Consider the following 18,992-nt stretch of genomic DNA (forward strand, 5'->3'; position numbering starts at 1 on the left):
TGGGAGACGATGGCACAGAGCCAGCCACACTGTGTAAGAGGAATCCCCAGCTATGCCACTAGAGCAACTTTTCTGGTCATTTTGCACTGAGAAGCACAAAGCAATCAGAACCGGGACCATAGATTAGCTCATTATGTGTAAATATTTGGATACAAGACACATGTAGCTTTTACTCTGACTTGCATTTGTATTTTTCTAACAAAATTGGAAGCATCTGTCCAATCTGAACAGTTAGCCGCTTCAACTCTTTAGTTTTTAAATGGCTCTTTGTGTAATAGTGAGAGAACTTTTTTCCCATTATCATCGGTTGAGAGTGTGGGATGAGACTGCCAGCAGCTGGGTGTGCTGAAAGGTTTGTCATCTCTGTTTAGCTTTGCTTATGCCTCATGTGGAGTGCTGTTGCCTAGAATATAGCGCCATGCAGGATAAGGAGTTTGTACTGCAGCAAATCCATTCTTAATTTGCTTTTGGAGTTCTGATTCTCCAAATAGATCAACTCATCATACAGAGGAAAATAATATATGTGCTGTTATGTCCCATTACAAATTAATTTGGTTTAAAAAGAAACTACATTGAGATAATTGAGGATGCACTGTTAAGTGATCTAAAGTCAGGAAATACCCAAATTAAGTTTATAATTGCAACCACTGAAGTCATTCACAGGAAAATAACATAGTAAACCATTTTACACAGCATACACAAATTAAGAGTCACAATCTAATCTCACTCATGAGCATGTGACCCCAATTACATCTAACTGAGCAGAATTTGGTGGTTAGATCCACATGAGCTGTCCTTTGTAGCCACACAAAGCTGCCATTGTTATCAGTAGGCCCAGGATTTCACCCCTAAATTTGCATCCAAGGCCTGAATCCTACAATTGGATCCACCCATTCAAAACTTTGGACTCTGATGGTGCGCCATCAAAGGCATTGTTCTTTGTATGCCTGCAAGAGTTCCCCTGTATGGTTCTGAATGCAGGATTGGGGTCAACGGTGGCTTCTCGGTTAACTAAGGCCCTGATGTTGCAAAGCACGTAAGTATGTGCTTATCTTTTAAGTGCACGAGTAGTCTCGTTGACTTCAGTGATACGACTTATATTCTTAAAGTTAAGCACATACTTAAATACTGATAGAGATCACCACGTGATATGAAAATAATAATCTTATGACCAGAAAGTACCTAAGGCGCACTATGGATGACAGCTTTAAGGAGTTGCAGAGAAGTTAGTACCAACTTCTAACATTTCAGTGTCTCCAGTTTATTTTACATCTAAAAGATCTTTTGTCAGAGAAGGTGCTCTCCTATGAGGATGTCATCTACAGTATCTGAGTTACATTTCCCTAAGAATCCTATTTTGGTTAATTTCTTTTATAAATGAATAAGAGAAGAAGGGAGAGTTACATAATGGGCAGGACCTAGTGTGGTTCTCAACTTATTTTCCCACTCAAATTACTAAATATTCTGAATGAGAATTAAAAGCAGCCTATAAATTGTGACTTGAATTGATCTAATCATCATATGATCCTTCTCTTGCTATTTGATTTCATAAATGTTTGTAATATTATTTTTAGGACAGGGGGAGATAAGTTGCTAATAGGCTGAGTGACCTATCAATTGGTGATTGATTAACTGATTAAAATTAAGTGATTATTGACAAAAAATAATCCTCAAAAGGAAGTCCAGGTGGAGTCAAACTTTCTATTTTTACTGCAAAGTTCTGGTGGATTACAGGGAAAGTATTACATTCAAACTTTTTGTAATTCTGCTTCCACCACAAAATCTCAAGCACTACCCAAAAGTCTGCAGGCCAAGATTTTCAAAAAGTAGGAGTTTAAATTGATGCTTATATACCATATTTAGGCCCTTAAATGACTGGCTAGATTTTCAAAAGAATTCTTCACCCACACTGATTGACAGCAATAATGGAGCTCCCATTGACTTGAATGGTGAAGAACCAGAGTCTCAGTAAGTGGAAGCTGCAGAGTGCTCATCACTTTTGAAAATCTGGCCACTTAGGCACCAAATTATTGGTTTAGGTGCCTAACTTTAAGCACCCACTTTTAAAAATCTAGGCTGTAGGCGATAGTGCACAAGTTTAAGTTTACCAGAACTCTTCAGGGTTTATGCCTGAGACATTTCAAGTAGCACACTGTACGGAAAGGCATTTCAACATTTCTGATGGATTTTTGGTATAGTCTCACATTAAGATGATTGACATATAGTGTATAGCATTTTCTCATCCATTTTTCTTTGTGACGTGCAATGAACAGCCTTTACTAAATTGTACCTCACATATGCTCCTTATAATTTCCCATATATAAGGAGTAAACTCATCCTTACATGAGCTTATGCAACACAAAGAAATTCTTTCTTCCTCTTCAAAGATAAACCTTTTTTAAAAAGAAAAAAAGTCTTAAACTAATTCCAATAGTGTTCCATGAGTCCCAAATTCATTCCAAGGCACCCTTCATTTCTGTAGAGCTTTATGCCTACTGACTGTTAAAAAGCAGCCTTTACATTACAAAGCTGCAGCTTAGTTTCATGAAGCACTAAGCTGAGGCAACTATTGAAAACCACTCAACCAGTACTAGCCAAATATACCCATTAATCAGTGCTATTTGCCTCTTAAAGTTAGGACCTAATCCCTAATGTGATCCCTAAGAAGCCTCTGCTTTATTTTTGGGTTTTTGCCCTTGGAGTCTTCTGCTTCTTCACCATGGAAAACAATTATCACCTCCCCCTTTAATTGTGTCACACCCAAAATTATTAGCAGAACTAGAGGGATCAGTTTAGATCAAATAAGAGCTCAATGGAGACCCAAAGCAGACCCTGTGGAGGTTTGAAAAAGTTTAATTGCTTTTTTTAAATTTTTGCATAGCTCTGTACATCCAGGTTCCTGCCGGGACTGGAAGTGGAAGTTTTGAAATGCCATGAGAAAGGCAGGATTGTCAGCCTGCTCAGAAACGGGAAGTACTGGAAATCTCACAAGGTGTCTTGTACACATGAGTTTTCCAGTCCGGTTTTACAAACACAGACTGGAGAATTTTGTAGAAGCAGCACCCAAACATTTATTAACTGTTAGTGTTGATTTATTTGTCTGGCTGTAGTGCAAAAAGGCCTCATTGTGTTAGGCACAATGTAAAAGACAGTCTCTCTCTGAAGCTTCAGATCTGCACAAAACACTATTAATAGTATATATTTGTATGTGTTGGCACCAAAACAAAAAACAAAAAAACAATCAAGGCCCCATTGTATTGGGCCCAAGGTAAGAGAGATTCCCTATCCCAAACATGCTTCAAATTAGCAACCAAACATAAAGGTGTCACTCCAAAACAGCCTCTGAAACACTTTGTGGTTCTCCCATATCTAATTTTTATCCACCCTTTGCTCCTCCATTATTAAGGACTACTGAAACTACAGGACTGTGAAGGCCCTCCCATACTGTAGGCTCTGCTTCACAGCTGTGGTCTGGTACTTAGTTTTGGCCAAATTCTCCATTGATTTGTAACCTATGCAACCTCACTGACTTTACTGGAGTTGTCTATGATATAAGGCAGCAGAGAATTTAGTCCTTTTGTTCCAGTCATTTAAAAACACATATCTTATAGAAGGAGTTTTATAGATTAATGAAACTTTTGTTAGAGGTACTTGAAATTTTGTGAATAAAAATGGCTTCTTTTTTGGGGAAAAAAAAATTCACAATACTTGGTTTTTCAAATATCTCCATGTGTGTCACAATGAAAACTGTAAAACAAAATCAGGGAAGTTGTTTTAGGCTCTTGGGATAAGTTGTTTGTTCCTCTCCTTCTGATCTTTTTTTGCTCTTTTCATTTTTTCAATAGCAGATGGAAAAAGGAAGGGAAATAAGGGGGGGTGAGGGGAGGAGAGAAAAACGGGGAGAGAGTGAAAAATGGGGAGAACAAAGAAAAGCTCAAACTGAATATTTTCTAAAACAAACACTTTTGTAGGTTAAAAACTTCACAACAGTTTTTGAAAAACAAAAAAAATCTGTTCTTTGAAAACTTTGAAACCTTTTAAAAATGTTTGTAATTCCCTTCTCTCCCTCCCCTCTTCCCCATTTGTCAGCCAGCTCTATCCCTTATGTTGAGCAGCACCCTCAGTGCTTCAGGCCCTCAGCCTCCAAGCATTTTATAAAAAAATATAATGGGTCTAATTCTGTTATCTTGCACTTCTGCAACCAAATCACTTCAGTGTGTTGTACAGGTTTAACCAAGGACAGAATCTGAACAATTACTATTATTTTATAAGGCCCAGATCCTGCCACCCTTTATTATATTCAGTATCACCTTTCTGCATAAGTGTTTCCATTGGTTTAAGTGGGACTACTGTACTTGCAAAGTGAGGTGCTACTTAACATGACTAAGGGTGACAGAATCCGGCTTTTAGTTTATTTATGCCTTGCAGCAGTGGGCCTATATGGCCCTGAATATATGATACTTACATAAAAGGGAATGAAAAATACTATTAAATTTACCTCCTAATGATTGTATCTGTGTATTGTGGTACCCAAGGTAACTTTTTTTTTATTTTTCTTCTTTTTGAATTTTTATTTATTTGAGAAAATTTAATACGCAATATTACAGTTTTGCTTTTAAAAAAGCAATTTAATGCTTAAAAGCATATATTCAAAACAGTTTCAACATGGTTTCATATGAATATCAGACTATGGTAAACTACAAGGGGAGTTTCTACTTTCTGCAGTAATTTAAATTGAGGTAAAAGGAATTCTAGTTATGATGGCTTTCTTATTCAATGCACTTTATACTTTTCCTTCCACTTAAAAGAGCCAACTCCAGAAAGACATTTATTAAGGAGCGAGAGTTAAAAATGACTCCCTGGTGGTACATATATATCTTCCGTGTCAGTTTTGCTCAGTTTATAGGTCAACAGTTTATTTCATAATGAAAGAGGAAAAAATGGGGCTGTTATGGCACAGGTGCTGAAATCTCAGTCACCATTCCAGAGCAATGTGAAACTCTCATAAATCATGACTCCCTCTCCAGCCAGTCCGCATGGAGGATTCCCCCAATGTTCTGGACCTCTTATTTTGCTAAGAGTGTCATCTTGTGGAATTCTTGGAACACTGTTGAGTCCTGATTGGCAGGTGAAGAGGAGATTAGTTTTCCTCCTGGTGGAATAATCCATTATAGCAGGGGGCTATTGCTCTTTAAAAAAAAAAAAAAAAAGTCAACAAAACAAGAGACCTAGCACTGAACAGAAGATCAAGATACTCAAGATACCCTGACACTCACCATTAAAGCGACACCATTATTTTGTCTTAAGAGCTATTTCCTAATGACAAATTTTCACTTGTAGCAGATGCACAGGAGCTTTTTATATTAAGCTATTACAACTTAAAAAGCGGTGGCATAAAACTATTCATGTATCTCCCCCTTCATGTCATTCCCTGCAACTCCTTAAAGCTGTCATCTTTCAAGCTACCTTTGATGCAGCAGCAGCAGTGAGCAAACAGCAGCACTAACCAAAAATGTTTATTCTGAGGCCTGAATTTGTTTTCTGTACCCAAAGCTAGATACTCAGTGTCAATATGCCAAATCATTGAAATGACTTTATCCAAAGCAAAAAGATTGTTTTAACTAATAATCTGAGCAAATACAGGTTGGAAGTTTTAGTGATACTATATAAGCGCAGTAGACAAGAAAGAGTTTTTCCAAGTGCAGTTCAGGGCAAGTCATTGTACAATAGTTTAAAGTGCAATTTTGTGTCATTCAGCCCTTACGGCATTTTTATAAAAGTATTCAAACTGAATGTAGAGGAATGGGGAAATTGGAACTTGGGGAGATGGCATTGCTTGTGGACATTGTGGTTTTGGGGAGAGGACAGTGGATTTTGATCCATTTACATTTTATGCAGATTATTTTTATGGCTCATATACATGCACCTGGAGCTTGGCATAGATCTTAATAAATCAAAATCTCTGAACAGTTAGAATTTATTCTGATGTTATTTTGAACTGAAACTGTTATTAAATAATAAATGAACCATGAAGTGATCCTTAAATGGGTAACCCCACTAATAGTGAAAATAGCAACATATTTTTAATTTCCGCAGATGATTAGGCCCATTCAGAAGGATGACTGCTATCTACTGAATCATCAGAAATACCTCACATAAGACCCAGTAGCTGAAGTAAATGAGAATTAGATTTAGGCCTATAGTACTGAGAGGTTTTTTTGCAGGTCTTCTGTCTAAACACTGACCTACCCTGATGCTGCTTAGCTTGTGAAAACTGATAGGATCAATGCCCAAAGTGACATGCCTGCAGGTATTTTTGAAGAGATGGTTTTACTTAGACAGAAATCATCACTTTTTGTTACCTTAGGGCCTGATATTGTGAGGTGCTAATCTCTCTGAACTGCCACTGAAGTCAATGGCAGTTGCAGGAGCTCAGCATCTCAAAGAAACTGGCCCGCAAATGTATCTTTATTTCTGATTAGTACAAAAACGCTATCTGCGGTAATTTGCAAAAATCCCTTGAAGCTTTTTTTCTTTTCTATGCATAGTGACAAAATCACAAGTTGCCTACACAAAAAATATGAATAATTTTCTTATCTTTACTTCCCTGGTTTTATGCTCTATCTCATAGGATAATTTAAATTATTCAAAACAATACTGTTAAATGAATTGGTTAACAGTTAAAAATAAATATTCCTAATAGCGAATTGCATTTCCTGTATCAGTTGTTCAGACATGATCAAGCAGTAACTTCTCAATTTTCTCTAGTCTTTTTTTATTTAATGATTGTAGTAATTTTTTAATTCCAGAAATAAAGATCGAAATTTACAGTATTGGTAACAATAATAAGATATGGAGAAATGAACAACCCTTCAAAACAGATTCCTAAATCCATATTCATCTGCTGAAAGAACTAACCTGTTTAGGAAATCCTATGCTAGTTGTCCAGTTTGCTACAGCTGTGAAGAAAATGCTCAATAATATATAGAATATAAACTTGCTAATTTGCACACGTTACAATTTTTTTTTTTTAAATCAGTTTTCCCCACTTCTTAGCAAAGATTTAATAGCAGACTTCTATAGTGAGCTTTCATATTGTTAAGGCTTCATTAGCCCATTTATTAGCAGATTAAGTATTATAAATAATTACATTGAAACTACAATTGCCAAAATAAATGCAGAAAGCATATTTTGTGATGTATTATTCTTGCTTTTTTTATTGTGTGCTGTATACAAAATAAAGGGCTATTGTTGAAAGGAACTACTATACCACAGAAGTACCATATTTTTAACCAGATTCAATGAATGGTATACAGAAGGCCAAGTGGGTGCTCCTATTCCTTTGGAACAAGATGAAATTGAAAGGCAGTGAAGCCATAGAATGCAAGACTGCATGATATTTTTCAGGTGAGTAGCTGGCATTTCTATGAAAAAAAATCTTCAGTTAACTTTTAGTTCTTGTCATTTTATCCTAACTATCTTTCCGCTCTCATGCTTCAGGGCATAAACTCACCAGCTGGGGCCAGGAAGTTTTCCCTCCCTTACCCATCTAGAATTTCACAATTAAGTGCACGTTGAAGAGAGGGGAGTTATGTCTTCCTCTGAACTTTTGGCACTGGTAACTATCAGAGACTAGATACAGAATAGATGGGCCATTGGATTCTTCTGGTACAGCAATTCCTGTTTTCCAATTTGGACTAAACACCATTTATACTTTGGAATGAATTGTGGCCCAGGCACCCCTTTATGCTCCTGTGCTGGCTATCTTCTGTGACAAATCCGACAGTATCCTGCAATATCCTAGTTAAACCTTATTGAATAAAGTTTAACCTTTTGAATTTAAGTTTAAGTATTTTAAGAGTTCGTTGTATTAAAAATGCAACTATTTCTGTGTTATTGCAGGATTATAAGGAACTTCTTTAAGGAGAAGGCAGAGCTAATGTAAATCCTAGGATGTGTTATGTGCTTCAAAGGACTGTTTGAAATAATGTGCTAGACAAAGAAAGTAAAATGATTCCTAGGAAATACTTGGGAGGAGGGGAATGCAAATGACCTACCTCTGGATCCATTCTTTTGAAGCTGCGCTTTGAGAGGGACTGGCTGATCACCTATCCCAGTGGCTTCAAAGACCCAAACAGATTAAAAGAATGACTCCCAGAGCCATGGGGGTGCTAGTTCTGAGCAAAAGCTGTTAACTAGTGACCTCACCCCGTGTGGGTTTGAAGGACTAATCACCAATCAGAGGCCTTGCTGGAGCCAGGGGTGATTTCTGGTAAGCTTATTAGCATGTGTGTAGGTTCTTTAATTGTTTTTAATATGTTTTTTTCTGTAATGCTTTCACCTTTATGAATAAAAGTGCTTGCTTAGAAAGAGCTGTGTGGTAAACAGTGTAATTGCCCACAGTTATGTTATCTCTGAAGAGAAGGCAAAACAGGACTTTTTAGGTCTGTCCTTTGCTGGGGATATCCCAGCATAGTCAGGGAACTGTACAGCCTGAAAATACCCTGGTCAAGAGGGAGAGAGAGAGACATGTCTCCAACCAAGAGAGGTGATGGCTGAGAGCCTGAAGCCTAGAGTGTGTGAGCCCTTGCTGGCCCATAGAGGGGGAATCAGACCCGGCGGTAGGCATAAGCAGACTAAGCAATTACTTAGGGCCCCAAGCCACTTAAGGGGGCCTCTATTTGCTTATTATGTGTTGGGAGCAAAAAAAATCCTGCTTAGGGCCCCCAATGGGCTTGTGCCACCTCTGGGTGCAGTTGCCCTGAACTGTGACACCTACATCACATCACATGTAGTAGTGAAGGAGGGGAATGCTGGCTCCACAGAGCTACTCATCTTCTCCTTCTACGGGGTGAGCAGGAGGGGATGGGGAGTGGACAAACCCTTGGATCAGCCTTGCAATGGACCCATCAGTGTAGTTATGCCACCACCTAGATGTGCGGGTTTTTTTGTGCTGAATATAGACACAGCACAACATTCTCCCTCCCCAGAATAGTGGGGAGAGTGGGAGGGACATTGTAAACCTCTGAGTCGCAATCTCCCACTTGTGTTGCTGCAGAAGTAGTGCAGCAACACACTGTCCCTAATTCAGGGCTTGTGGCAATGCCATAATTGAGCCCAGTGCAAATAGCCCTTCTTCTCAGATCCCTGGCCCCACTCCCAACCCTACCTGGCTGTCTAGATCCCACTCCCAATCATTCCTGCACACTGTTGCCCAGTGGGGCCCACAGAGCTGAGCTCCATACTAGCTGGGGGTATTGTTGTACCTTGTAGGGCTGACTGTAATCCTACCTTCCCCTCTTCTTTTGCAGTTGAGCCAGGCTGGTTCCACTGTGAAAGGAGCCTTCACAGTCACAAAGACAAGGGCAGAATTTTGTCCCTAAGAGATCCCGTTTTGCCTTTCACCTAGAAGTAAAACAAACATTTTATTTTCCGTATTTCAATATTTACATGACCCTTCAGTTTTCCCATTCAGAGAGATTCAAAGTGCCATCAGTATGTTCAAGAGAAGTTGATACAATAAAAAATATTACCTCCCCTACCTTGTCTCTCTCATATCCTGGGAACCAGCATGGATACAATACTGCAAACAATCAGTATATCCTCGCACTTCTGTTCCCCTATTGGGTATTAGACGTGAACAGAGAATGCAGTCATCTAAAAGAAAAGGTAATACCCAAATTCTTATAGTGTTTCCATTAAATGCTGGTAAGATGTACAAACTGCATTGTCCAAAATATATATTAAAATAGACAGGGACTGGGCTTAATATGTATTGATGAACACCATGGATGTACATCCTTGAGGTTCCAATCCACATTCTTTAATTACTACCTCATATGAAGTAATCTGTACCTTAGCATGGAAAAAGTGCAGTGGGACAATTTAAAAATCTTGAGCCTCTGAAATGCTTCTGAATAAGTATAAAAAGAACAAACAAGAGTTCCTTCAGTTAAACTGGGACATGTGACTCAATTAGCACTGTCTTTGACACCACCAGTCTGCTCTCATTGGTTTCCCATTGATATTATGGGTTTAGTTAATATGAATGACCAATACAAAGAGGCAATAAAAAAGTACTCCATGTACATGCAGAGTACTTTAATCATTACTGCACACAGTGGAGACTTGTATAAAGTGTTATTGATGGTTGGATGGATGAGTGAGTGGATGGAAGAGGTAAAAGGTAGCACTGCCTTTCTACATGCAGAAATGTGTGAACAATCTGTGCTATTTAAATTATTAAAATTCAGTTTTGGTCAGAAAAGTGACTGTAAAATGCCACATTACTCAACAGATCTTTTCCCCATGCATGCAGTGCTTAGTTTAGTGACAAAAATGTTTTATTACTTTTCACTCCTCTTACTACCGCAAACCTAATACAGTTAGGAGAAAATAAGATGGATTCTGGTTTTGCTTGCATATTATCAGACACTGTTAAACTAAGTTCTAATTGCAGAATCATTATTATTGGTGAAGAAACTTGAAGGAAAGAACCCAGCCTGGGTGGATTTTGCGGGGCTGCCATCTCTTCACTCATAGACTGAGCAATTCTGATATGTAATTGTTGAGAGACAATAGACCTGAGACCCTGGAATATTGTTTCTACAGAGTAACCTTTCGATTCATGTATAACTTCACTCTAATAAAATGAAGTATGTCTGTAGAATAGGTAGACATATGAACCAACCTGAACATTAAAATGGAGGGTGAAATATAAAGAACTTTCTTAAATTGGCAAATAGCGTCCCCTGATCACTTCAGTGAGAAACTTGCTCCCAATATATACAGGCATGAAGGAAGATCCACTTTACAGTATGCTGAAAAAAACATAAGATGTCTTGAGAGGAAACCTGAAAGGAATGGAGCTGGGCAATATGTGTATGATTGTCCTATCAGACGTGAGAGACAAATGCATTGTGCTGCTTGTGTACTACTTTACCAAAGCAATCACACAAAGGTTAAAAGATTATTTTCCCCGTGATATTATTCCAGTTAAGCAAGGGGGAGGAGGAGTAGCTAGTATCTTTGTGTAATATTCCGCTGTCTCAACAAAAGCAAAGTCTAGTGTGTGATGATGGGACCATTTATGTTTTTTGTCCCCTTTTGAGGAGTTCTTGATGAAGTTGGCAGTGCTTCTACTTTGAGGCTATCCTGATAGTACACAAAGGGTGATGCTTCCAGAAATTTCTAGAATACCAGCTATTTAACATGTACAAAACCTAAGTCCTCCCTGGAATCAATAACCATGCACAATCATAGGCGGTGAGCACATCCCACTAGCAAGCCAAAGAAATGATGGCTTATACAGGTCCACAAAAAGCTTTTAAATTAAGCATAGGAAGGAGCAAATGTACAATATACTTAGAAATACAGCACAACCTCAATTATCCAAAGATAATTTTTGGATAATTGGGCGTGCCAACTCTACAGATTATGAAATCAACAGTTTAACTGCAAACTGTATGAAGATGGTATGAGGAAGCCTTACAGTGATAACTAATGGGGATAGATCTTGTCCAGTATGAAGGCTGAGCTCATCCAATGAACCTCAAAACTGACTTGGCGCCTCTTGGTTTTTCTAGAGCATCTTCAGCTTTGTCACTGAAGAAATGAGGCTGTTCAAAAGGAAAATCATCCATCTTAGTGTGAAAATTCTCAGGCAAAGAGTAACTCTTAAGCACAGAAAGAACAATGAGTTGCCATATCAGAAGCACCACACACATACCTCGCTATCCCTCTTCTCCAATGGACTTAGCCTCTGCCTTTTCTGGTAGGCTATCTAATAGAGCAAGGAACTATCTCAGAGATACAATCATATCTTGATGGTAATTAGCACCTCTAAACTACAATGTCACTAATAAGGTGCTTTCCTCCAAGACAAGTCTATTCTTTTGGGATCTTTGTCAAGATTTCTTGGGATCTAAGATTTCTTCCTGAACTTGCACTATCATGGTCATCTGAAATACTAGTGACCTACACGTTGAGTGGCTGTAGAAATGTTTGAAAGTTGTGTTGAGGCATTTGGTGTAGCTTACCTTTTGGTGTGCAGGTATAAGAGACGCAGACAGGAGCCAAAGGTCCCTAAGAGGCTCCAGAAGACTTTTGTTGGTGAGAATTTCTGCAAAGCCTTGTGGCTTAAATGCTGCATTGCATTATATAATGTTTTAACTCCAAAATATAGAAAAGGAGATGTTTTTAATAATTCCATCTCTTTTTTTTTAGAGGCCTCTGCCTCACAATGAGGAACCAACCAAGGAAGCATTGTTCAAAGAAAATGACCCCTCCTTAGGAAGTCTGGGAGATTTAGCCAGTGTCAGCAAAGCCTTGGGAGAGCTAGGATATCTATCTCTCAACTGCTGGCTAAATGAAAGAGTGGTGGCCCACATTGGCCAAGGAGACCAAGAAGCGTAAGGTTTAGAAGGTGGTAACCCTGAAGAGGGTTGGACCCAAGACATGGAAGAGGCTCAGGGAGAAAAGGTATAAGATCCAGTAGACCCCAGAGGCTCCTATATAGAACTTGTGCCAAGCCCATTATGCCTAGAAGATTATGTAACAGAAGCCCCAGATCTGAGGACCATCAAAATTACCTTCAGACTGTATCCCAGATAGCAGTGAGAATAGTTGTGACAAGCCTCAGATCTGGTGAGATCATCTTCCATCCAGCTGGCAAACCTGGAAGGAGGATGAATGAAGGCCATAACTCAGGATAACAGGAAAGGAAAGAACAATTCCCATGCATGAGAACCAAGTTTCAAGTCCTTGTGGCTCTGAGAAATGAACATGGGTCTGAAAGAACAGTACCAAAGGAGCAGCTGTGTAGGAACTGATATCTTCCCTGAGATATCCTTTGCACTAATCTTTGTCTGCTCCATGCCCTTGCTCAGGACCAACGTACTATCAGGTCCATGGTGAGTCTACATTTTGGGAGTTCCAAAAAAACACCCCAACACTCACTCAGATCCACAATGATGCTTCTTTTTCTTCTTTCAGGACGAGGCCAGGTCCTCAGTGCTTCGTGAGCAGCCTGCTCCAAAGTCTTGTGCCCAAAATGTGGGCCTGTCAAAGGAACCATTCTTCACAAAAAATCCACTCTACAGCTACACGTCACAGAGCCACTGGGAGATGGAGACATGCCCATCTCTTGCATTTCACTACTCCAAATATTCCTTGTCCTCACACTTTCTACCATCAGCTGTGATCAGCTTGCCTCTGTTGACTTTAATTGAGCTATGTCCATTCATATTGTTTTAGCATCTGGCCCCTATTAATCTGCGGGGAGGGTATTTTGGGGGAGGCTGCTACAAACAAGACTCCAACAACACTCATCTCTTATTAATCTTCATAGTACTCTTAAACTAAGACTCTCATGTTAGCAGTGTCTTTAAATTAGGTCACTGATCTTGTAGATCCCTTAAGAGATTAACAAAGCTTTGAGTCTAATGGGGCCTTCCAGAGATAGACTTAAAAACTTAAATTGTCTCTCTCTGGATTACTTGACCTAATAATTGCCAAAGGCAAGTTTCCCCCAAAGCCTTATTAACTTTACATTGCAAGATGCTACCAGTTAGAATCAATGAGAAATTCATAAGATTTTGCAGCTGTTGAATACTGTAAAAAGATGGAGTAGTATTGTCTACTTTTTCCAACAGCACCTAGAGATGCTTTAAAATTACAGCTGTACCTTACAGAGAATATAAGGGCTCCCCTATACTTCTTTGCTTTGAAAAGTTTTTTCCATTTAGTTCAGGCGGTAAGGGCTTGTGTTCTGAGGTAAAAGCCCATGGTTTCAGTTCTGGTTTGTGTGGTTTATCTAGTTCTGTGTAACAATGGATTTATTGTAGAATAGCCGTCACTGGTTGGTTTATTTGTTCTGCAAAGTATGAAAAAATAGTCATGGTGATTTGGGGTTAGCTGTTATTATCCTGAATGGAGGCACTCCATTGTTAAGGTCCTGACCAAATCTGAGGTTAGATCAGCCTCCGCTGCATCCATGGGAATGTAAAGGTGTATTCCACGGCCCAGGTGGCATTGATAGTGGCCGGATTGATGCAGACACTGCTCCAGTGTTCAGGGCGGGTGCAAGGATGTTTTGCACCCTAGGCGAAACTTCCACCTTGTGCGCCCCCCCCCAATCCCTGTGGCAGTTCTCCACCCCCCCTGCCCTATGGCAGCTCCCCACCCCCCCTCCGCCCTGGGGCGCCCCGCCCCATGGCAGCTCCCCCCGGCCCGGGAGCCGTGCAGCAGCTCCCCGCCCCAGCTCACCTCTGCTCCACCTCCTCCCCGAGCACGCCGTCGCCGCTCCACTTCCCCTGCCTCCCAGGCTTGCGGCGCCAATCAGCTGTTTGGCGCCGCAAGCCTGGGAGGGAGAGAAGCAGAGCGGGGCGGCATGCTCAGGGGAGGAGGCGGGGCAGAGGTGAGCTGGGGCGGGGAGAGGTTCCCCTGCATGCCGCGGCCCCCCTTACTTGCTGCAGGCAGCCCTCCCCATGCCCCCCTGTCCCAGGTCTTTGGGGCGGCCAAAGATCCAGCCACTGCGGTCGCCACCAAAGGACCCGAAATGCTGCCCACCAAATGCTAGCGCCCTAGGCGCCCACCTAGGTTGCCTAATGGGTTGCACCGGCCCTGCCAGCACTGCCCTATCCCGTCATCCTTGGCTGAGACTAGCCTGAGTTCTCCCAGGTCCTACAAACTGTTGGCCTCCAAGGAACTCCCACACAGATGGCTCTTGAGGGGGATGAACCTGATGAGAAAAAACAGAGGAACCAGGTCTAGAGGACCTTGAGGAAGTGACCTTGATGACATGGAGGTGGACCCTTGCAAACCAGACCCTGGCAATCAGCCAGCCCCACCGGAGGGTCGGGTTGCCGTGAAAGACGATGCACCAATCCAATCCGAGGGAGGAGACATCAGACTAGACATGGCACCAGACTTCTGCCAGGACCAAAAAGATGACCCCATGCTGAGCAATGCATATGAACAACTGGCCTATGTGGACGGTGTGGCCGTGGACCCACAGCAGGCCACTCAGTGGCCCCGCTTCAAGCTCACCCAAGACTGACTATACTGAGTCGAGTGAGACCCTTGGACCCAGGACTCCCAGTCCCAATTACTGGCCTCCCGTTGCCATCGGCTGGCTGTGTTACAGCTGGCCCATGGCATCCCCACTGCCAACCATTTCGGTCTGGAAAAGCCCTGAGCCCGGGTACTGGCCCGGTTTTTCTGGCCAGGTGTACATTGGGACATTAAAGGCTACTGCGACCCATGCCCAGAGTGCCAAATGTTGGCACCTGCAGGGGTACCAAAAGCCTCCCTGGTTCCCCTGCCACTGGTGAGCATGCCCTTTGAGTGGGTGGCCATGGACTTGGTGGTGCCTCTTGCTAAGAGTGCCACGGGCTTCCAATACATCTTTGTGATAGTGTACTATGCCACTCACTTCCCCAAGGCCATGGCCCTAAGGAGTGCTACCACCTGGGTCACTGAAGCAGAACTCCTAAAGATCTTCACTCAAGGGTAGGCCTGCCCCATGAGATCCTCATGGACCAGGGCATGAATTTTACTTCCCAACTCCTCCAAGAGGTTTGCAGCCTCCTGGAGATCAAAAGACTCTGGTCATCCGTATACCATCTGCAGTACCATCTGCAGGCCGATGGTTTGGTTGAGCAGTTCAACCGAACATTAAAAAGCATGCTCCAGAAGTTTCCCCTGGAAGAACTTTGCTGCTGGGTCCAACTTCTTCCTTCTCTGTTACTCCCCATTTGGAAGGTGCCGCAGGTCTCCACTAAATTTTCTCCATTCAAACTGTTATATGGCCGTCAGCTGCAGGGATTGCTAGACCTCATGAGGAAGACATGGAGTAACCCCTGAGTCCGGGTTGGGGTCTGCTCCCAATACGTACTACAGCTCCAAGAACGCCTGGCTGTGAAAAAGAACTTCCAAGCCACCCAAGGAGCCCAGGCGAGAGGAGATAATTGGGGCGCATGAGTGCGGACCTTCAAACTGGGAGATTGAGTCCTTGTAGTGCTCCCCTCTGAGGAATCAAAATTGCTAGTTCACTGTCAGGATCTGTATTTGGTGATCCACCAGACAGGACCCATCAACTATGAGACCCGACAGCGCAACCGGAAAAAGAAGCACCAGATTTACCATGTTAATCTTCTGAAACTCTGGCGTGAAAAAGAAGGGTTATTGATCACCCTGTAGCCCCCAGAACCCAAACTGGGACTGCAGATCCCCATGGAAACAGAACCAAAGACACCCCAGCTTGGGGATACACTCTCAGAGGAACAGCTGAAGCAAGCCTGGTGTCTCATTGAGGCTTTCCCTAGGACTTTCGCAGACATGCTGGGAGAGACTACCCAGGTCTGCCACACCATCTGCACCAACCCTGGAGAGATTGTCCATGGAACAACCCGGCCGCTCCTGCACCACATTCGGGAAACGGTGGAACAGGAAGTCTAAGCTAGAGGTGGAGTCCTATGGTGCTTGTCCCCAAGCAGGATGGGACCCACTGGTTCTGTATCAACTTCTGGAGGGTCAATGCCATTTCCTGATTTGATGCATACCCAAGCCTGTGGGTAGACAAGCTCCTTGACTGCCTGGGAGAGGGACAATATATTACCACCCTTGATTTAACAAAGGGGTACTGGCAGATCCCACTGGAGGCTGGCTTGAAGGAAAAGACACCCTGCGCCACCCCTAGTGGGCTCTCCCAGTTTACCAGCATACCCTTTTGTCTCCATGGGGCCCCCACAACATTCCAGAACTTAATGGACCAGTTGCTGCGGCACCACGTTGAGTATGCTGCGGCATACCTGGATGATGTGGTAATAAACAATCACCACTGGGAGAGCCACCTGAATGAGGTAGCAGCCATGTTGAGAACCCTTAGGGCTGGTCTCACCGTAAACCCCAAAAAGTGACGGATTGGGTGGCAGGAAACAACGTACCTGTGATACACCTTGGGGCAAGGCAAACTATGCCCCCTAATCAGAAAAATCCAGGCAATCCAGGATCATCCAGCCCAAACCACTACTATTCCCAGCTCTGTCCTGCCTGAGGGCTGGAGCCCTAGACTGCTGGTACCCTGCCCTGTGTGCAGGCCGGGGTCTCCAGAATATAAACTGGTCTGCCCTGCCTGAGGATTGGGGCCCTAGAGTGTGCTCATACCCCACCCTGTCTGAGGGCCTTGGTTCCCAGACTATACCTGGCTCTGTCCTGCCTGAGGATTGGACTTTAGACTGTTGGTGCCTGCCCTGTCTGAGGGCTTGGGCCCCTGGATCACTCGCTGCTCTACTCTGCTGGAGGGATTGAGCCCCGAGACTGCTAACTTCCCCCTTGTCCAAGACTATTATTTCAGAGGTGTGACAGCCAAGAGGCATGGCCTCCCTCAGAGACTGACAGCAAGGGAAGGCCACACACGCCTACATGTTTACACAAGGGTTGTGGTGGATTCTCCATCACTGGAAATTTTAAAACCAAGCTTGGATTTTTTTCTAAAAAATATGCTCCAGTTCAAACAGGAATTAAGTCATGGCCTGTGTTATACAGGAGGTCTGTCTAAATGATAACTATGGTCCCTTCTGGCTTTATAATCTGAGTCAGTGAATCTATGTACCATCATGTTGTCTTCTGCTTTGGCCATCTAACTCCATTATTTATCTTTGTGGTAAGGCTGTAGCTAGTGGTATATTTTTCATCTACTCCTTTAAAAATGCTATTAGACTTTTTCTTCCATGCTCTTCCTCCTTCTTGATCCCTAATACAGTATGAATGTGGATGCCTTCTTTCATGACAAAAAAATTATTTGTTTCATGAGCAAAATGTCCATGTTGCTCATTATTTATGTGACCGGTCTCACTTTATTCAAATGAGCTGCACAGAACTGTTATTTAAATCCTTCTGATACAGGGATATTCCCTACCAGCTTGTTGTATACAACTCCAAAATAGTTAATACTACACACATGATTCTGACCCTAAAATGCAAATTGACCTAAAATAATGGCATTTTATAGTAGGCATGATAGAGCTTGTAGATTGCTAGACTAGAAGAGTATTATTTATAGCTTCAAAAATTGCATTCAATCACTGAACACAATTAAAAGTATTAAACATATTTTCTAAATTTAACACATATCTAAAGAAATCTTGACAGTCGGCCAGGACGGTTTCATATGTCTGGGGTGTCCATGTTTAATACTTCAAATACCCTATGTACATATTTTGTAATGAGTACACTGCTCTTGTGAGCAAATTAAATGTGTAATGTGGTGGCTGGTCAAAATAAGCAGATCTTACATCTGTCATAACCAAACATTAAATATCTTCAATGAGAGATCTTCTGCATTCATTCTCTGCAACACTCTAACACTGGAGAGATACTTAAAACAACTTCCATATTTTGAATATTACACAGCTACCACAAGATCTTAACATTATAAATCCTCAGTAAATATTTACAGGGCTTATATCATATAGGGAAATGGACAAGACAATTTATTTTTTAAAATATCATTGGGTGTATTCTGTTCTGATAAAAGTAATAATCAGATATGTTTCTCGTGGGTTAACCATCTGACTTTGTGCTGTTTTACCACCTTGGAGACATAACTTCCTAATGACCCCTAGCAAAAATGTCAAGGATTGGCATAAATCTTGCATGACCAAACATTTTTAAACCCAGTGCAGTGCGGAATGGTAAACATTTAACCAGAGGAAAACTCTCATTCTCTTTTCTCTTCATATACATTAAACCATGTATTTATTTTAACAAGGGGGACTGCATTCCAACACCTGGCACCTCTCACATCTTACCTCCTTCTCAACTGGAAACCCCGAGGATGAGGAGGAAACTAACTCGGGCTAGTTACAAGATTAAATAAGATCTCTATGGTCTGTAAGATCTGAACGGGTCTAAAAGGAACAGAGAGGAAGGATTCTGTGTCCTCTTTGTCCATTTCAGACATGGGAAGTGACCGTCTCCTGAGTTTGCCT

General features: G+C 41.8%; 1 long non-coding RNA gene across 1 annotated transcript in view; it reads left to right on the forward strand.

The window, feature by feature from the left end:
* The window catches only part of LOC123372351, a 32,996-nt gene extending 20,600 nt beyond the window's left edge, over positions 1 to 12,396 (forward strand). Inside the window, exons 2-3 of the long non-coding RNA XR_006580232.1 lie at positions 7,244 to 7,407; positions 12,226 to 12,396. This is a non-coding gene — a long non-coding RNA (uncharacterized LOC123372351). The remainder of the gene's footprint in view (positions 1 to 7,243; positions 7,408 to 12,225) is intronic.
* The last annotated feature ends 6,596 nt before the right edge of the window (positions 12,397 to 18,992 follow it).

Source organism: Mauremys mutica, chromosome 6 (assembly GCF_020497125.1).
Source record: "Mauremys mutica isolate MM-2020 ecotype Southern chromosome 6, ASM2049712v1, whole genome shotgun sequence".
NCBI lineage: Eukaryota > Metazoa > Chordata > Testudines > Geoemydidae > Mauremys > Mauremys mutica.